General features: G+C 35.7%; 1 non-coding gene across 1 annotated transcript; it reads left to right on the forward strand.

The window, feature by feature from the left end:
* Nucleotides 1–1,179: 1,179 nt before the first annotated feature.
* Nucleotides 1,180–1,282, forward strand: LOC111774498 (U6 spliceosomal RNA). The gene has a single exon (XR_002809500.2). It is a non-coding gene; the product is annotated as a U6 spliceosomal RNA (small nuclear RNA).
* The last annotated feature ends 4,231 nt before the right edge of the window (nt 1,283–5,513 follow it).

The following is a 5,513-nucleotide window of genomic DNA, read 5'->3' on the forward strand; positions in this document are numbered from 1 at the left end:
CTGTCGGGGTATTCTTGTTTCTATGTGATTCCAGGAAGAGATTGAGTTCACTAAGACTCCAACTTTAAGTTTCTTCACCTAGCTTTGTTACCTTGAGCATACAGAGGAAAAGTAACTTGAGCAAAGGCTCATTTGGAAGGCAGAGGATGACTTGGGGGCAGTGAGAAAATGAATTTGGCCTTTTTGTGCGGGGGGGGAGGGGAATTAGTCCTGAGCTAACATCTGCCACCAATCCTCCTCTTTTTGCTGAGGAAGACTGGCCCTGAGCTAGCATCTGTGCCCATCTTCCTCTATTTTATGTGGGACGCCTGCCACAGCATGGCTTGACAAGTGGTGTGTAGGTCTGCACCCAGGATCCAAACTGGTGAACCCCGGGCCACCAAAGCCTAACGTGTGAACTTAATGAACTTAACCGCTGTGCCACAGGGCCAGCACCAAATGAATGTGATCAATGTATGTTGGATTTTGTGAAAGACAAGGTGGGCAAGGTCCATTAGATACAGGTTATGGAAGCCCTGGAAAAAATGTGAATTGAAATCTTTACTAGCCAGATTTGTTATAAACTCTCTCTCCCACTGAAAGAAATTTTAGAAAATAGAGAAAATTATTAAGATGATAAAAGCATTCATAGTTCTATCATGTGGAAAAAACAATATTTTAGGTTATTTCTTCTGCCTTGTATATGGGTGTATGTATATATGTGTGTGTAAAAACTTCATAATATGATTAATAGTTGAAATTATACTATACACAAGATTTTATAACCTATTTAAAGGACTCTGTGAACACTTTTATATTAAATAATCTTTACAAAATGATTCTTTTTTGAGGAAGATTAGCCCTGAGCTAACATCTGCTGCCAATCCTCCTCTTTTTGCTGAGGAAGACTGGCCCTGAGCTAACATCGTGCCCATCTTCCTCTACTTTATATGTGGGACGCCTGCCACAGCATGGCTTGCCAAGTGGTCCCATGTCCGCACCCTGGGATCCGAACCAGCGAGCCCCAGGCTGCTGAAGAAGAACATGCGAACTTAACCCCTGTTCCACAAGGCCACTCCTGCTATTTTTTTTTTTTTTTGCCATTATAAATTCAGCGTCATTAGTGTTCATGTACTAAATCTGTAGCTAATAAGTTTTCCAGAATTAGAATTACTGATCAAAAGTAATGGACACTTGTGCTCACTTTGGCAGTGCGTATGCTAAAATTGGAATGATACAGAGAAGATTAACATTGTCCCTAAGCAAGAATGACACACAAATTCACGAGGAGTTCCATATATTTAGACGTTAACTAGACCTATTGTAGTGACCATTTTGCAACATATACAAATATCGAATCATTATGTTGTACACCTGAAATTACTGTAATGTTGTATGTCAATTCTACCTCAATTGAGAAAAAAGTAAGACATTTTTAGAGCTCTTTGCAGATATTGCCAAATGGACTTCCAGGTGTGAACCTCTTTATACACCTTTTAGCAAATGATTGGATTTCCTACTTCACTGCCTCCCTCCCAGTACTGGGAATTCACTTTTAAAATACGAAAAATAATATCTCATGGCTTCAATCTGCATGTCTTTGGTTACTAGTGAGTTTCAACAATTTTCATGTGTTTATTGACTATTTTTCTCTTAAAAATTAAATTCATGTGTTCAGTTTATCTTTCTGTTCTATCTTCATCATTTAAGACAGGTTGGACCCAACACAGAGAGATAAAATATTAAAAATAAATATTTTTACCATTGACTGAAAATCCATATGGATTTCCACTCAGGAACCAATAAAGCATACAGTTTGTGGCTCCTCTATTAATCTTCCCACATTTTAATGATTTATCCTATGAAACATAGTATTCAGAGAAAATGTGATTTTTTTCCCCTATTCCTTATAGTCCTAAGAGATATTCTCTCAGTTGACACTTTTCTCTCTTCATTTTCATTGTTCTTCATACATCATTAGTAGGAACTCTTGGGTTACAGGGGGACAATACATGGGCGGCATATTTACTGAACTGTGTGTGTCTAAATGGATGCACCAGCTATGCAACTACAAATGTAAGTCTTAAAAATAATAATTTGCATAATTAGCTGACAGGAAGGCCTGAGCTATTATTTAAGTTCATATATAACATTACATAGTCAAGTGTTAATTTATGCTCTGTTCTTTCCAGGATGATTGAGCTGTTTGGTAGTTTTATTTATGACTCACGCTTAGATCAATTTTGCAGTGCTGATAATGTTGAGATAATGGGAATTTATAGTTAGCTCTGACAAGAGGCCATAAAACAAATGACTGAATGTTTTCTCTATTGCTACAGGCTCGATTTGTAACATAAAGTACTTAATAATTGTTATTAATGAACCCGCTGTGGTTGGTATACAGACACAGCTGGAAATCACATCTGTTATCAGACGGCCTGGGTTGAGTAAAGCACAAACCCTGCAGGGAACTAATAGCCACAAAAGGAAATGACATCATGGGGCCATAGGAAGTGCCCACAGATGTTCCCCGCCCTGAGACAGAAGAGATTTAGGATAGATTTTAGGAGAAATGACAGAATTTGGCTCTTTTAAAAAATTTTCTTACGTATGAATCCCAAATGTCTTCAATTGTGAACCAGAGTTCCAGGGTATTATAAATATTAAATATCAGTAAAGCTTATATCTGTTTTTTATTGAAGTAACATTGATTTATAACATTATATACATTTCAGGTGTATATCATTATATTTTGACTTCTGTACAGACTGCATCATGTTTGCCACAAAAAGTCTGGTTGCCATCTGTCACTGTACACCTGTGCCCCTTTACCCATTTTGCCTTCTTCCCACCTGGTAGCCACCAACCTGTTCTCCATATCTATGTGTTGTTTATTTATTTATCTTCCACATGTGAGTGAAATCTTATGGTAATTGTATTTCTCCATCTGACTTATTTCACTTAGCATAAAAACCTCAAGGTCCGTCCGTATTGTCACAAATGGCAAGATTTCATTTTTTTAATGGCTGAGTAGTATTCCATTGTATATATACCACATCTTTATCCATTCCTCTGTTGATGGCCAGTTAGTTGCTTCTAAATCTTGGCTGTTGTGAGAAATGCTGCAACGAAGATACCCGTACATATGTCTTTTCCAATTAGTGTTTTCTGGTTCTCTGGATAAGTACTCAGAAGTGGAACAGCCAGATCATATGCTAGTTCTATTTTTAACTTTTTGACGAATCTCTATACTGTTTTTTATAGTGGCTGCACCAATATACATTCCCACAGCAGTGTATGAAGGCTCCCTTTTCTCCACATTCTCTCCAACACATGTTCTTTCTTGTCTTTTTAATAACAGCCATTTTGATGGGCATGAGGTGACATATTGTAGTTTTGATTTGCATTTCCCTAATAATTATTGATGTTGAACATCTTTTCATGTGCTGGTTGGCCATCCGTAAATCTTCTTTGGGAAAATATTGAGTTAACTTTTGTGTATGATGTAAGGTAATGGTCTCCTTTCATTCTTTTGCATGCGGTTGTCCAGTTTTCCCAACACCGTTTATTAAAGGGACTTTCCTTTCTCCATTGTTTGTTCTTGGCTTCCTCGTTGAAAATTAGCTGTCCATTGATGTGTGATTTTATTTCTGGGCTCTCAATTCTGTTCCATCGATCTGTGTGTCTATTTTCGTGCCAGTACCATAGGCTGTTTTGATAACCGTAGCTTTGTAGTATATTTTGAAATCAGGTAGTGTGATGCCTCCAGCTTTGTTTTTTTTCTCAGGATTCCTTTGACTATTTCAGGTCTTTTATTGTTCCATATAAATTTTAGGATTCTTTATTCTGTTTCTGTGAAAAATGTCATTGGTACTTTGATAGGGATTGCATTGAATACGTAGATTGCTTTAGGAAGTATGGACACTTTAACTATGCTAATTCTTCCAATCCAAGAGCATGGAATCCATTTCTTTGTGTCGTCTCAATTTCTTTCAACAATATTTTATAGTTTTCAGTGTACAGATCTTTCACCTCTTGTTTGGATTTATTCCTAGATATTTTATTCTTTTTGTTGCAATTGTAAATTGGATTGTATTCTTAATTTCTCTTTCTGCTACTTCATTGTTAGTGTATAGAAATGCAGCTAATTTTTGTATGTTGGAATTATACCCTGAACTTTACTGTATTTGTTTATTATTTCTAATTTTTTTGCAGATTCTTTAGAGTTTTATATATATAAAATCATATCATCTGTAAATAGTGACAGTTTTACTTCTTCCTTTCCAATTTGGATCCCTTTTATTTCCTTTTCTTGCCTGATTGTTGTGGCTAGGATTTCCAATCCTATGTTAAACAAGAGTGGCAAAAGTGGGCATTTTGTCTGCTTCCTGTTCTTAAAGGGATATTAGCTGTGGGTTGTCATATATGGTCTTAGCTTTTTTGAAGTGCTTTCCTTGTATACCCATTTTATTGAGAGTTTTAATCATAAATGGATGCTGTATCTTGTCAAATGCTTTGTCTGCATCTATTGAGATGATCATGTGATTTTTATTCTTCATTTTATTAACATGGTGTATCACATTGATTGATTTGCAGATGTTGAACCATCCTTGAATCCCTGGAATAAATCTCACTTGGTCATGATGTATGATCTTTTTAATGTATTGTTGTATTCGACTTGCTACTATTTTGTTGAGGATTTTTGCATTGATGTTCATCAGTGATACTGGCCTGTAATTTTCTTTTTTTGTGTTGTCCTTGTTTGGTTTTGGTATCAGGATAATGTTGGCCTCGTAGAATGAGTTAGGAAACTTCCTTTCCTCTTCAATTTTTTGGAAGAGTTTGAGAAGGCTAGGTATTAACTCTTGTTTGAATGTTTGGTAGAATTCACCAGGGAAGCTGTCTTGTCCTGGACTTTTATTTTTGGGTAGATTTTTGATTACTGTTTCTATCTTCTTACTGGGGATTAGTCTATTCAAATTCTCTATTTCTTGATGCAGTTTTGCAAGGTTGTATCATTCTAAGAATTTATCCATTTCTTCTTGATTATCCAATTTGTTGGCATAGAGCTTTTCATAATGTTCTCTTATAACCTTTTGTATTTTTGAGGTGTCCATTGTAATTTCTCTCCAGAAATTTCATTTCTGATTTTGTGTATTTGAGCCTTCTCTCTTTTTTTTCTTAGTGAGTCTAGCTAAGAGTTTGTCAATTTTGTTTATCACTTCAAGGAACAGATCTTGGTTTCATTGATCCTTTCTTTTATCTTTTTAGTCCCTGTTTACTTATTTCTGCTCTGATTTTTATTATCTCATTCCTTCTACTGACTTTGTTTGTCCTTTTTCTAGTTCTTTTAGGTATAGTGTTAGGTTGTTTATTTGAGATTTTTCTTGTTTTTTGAGGTAGGGCTGTATTGCTATAAACTTCCCTCTTAGTACTACTTTTGCTGCATCCCATAAGTTTTGGTATGTTGTGTTTTCATTTTTATTTGTCTCTAGGTATTTTTGATTTCTCCTTTGATTTCTTCATTGATCCAA

The sequence above is a fragment of the Equus caballus genome, chromosome 7, assembly GCF_041296265.1.
Source record: "Equus caballus isolate H_3958 breed thoroughbred chromosome 7, TB-T2T, whole genome shotgun sequence".
NCBI classification, from domain to species: Eukaryota; Metazoa; Chordata; class Mammalia; order Perissodactyla; family Equidae; genus Equus; species Equus caballus.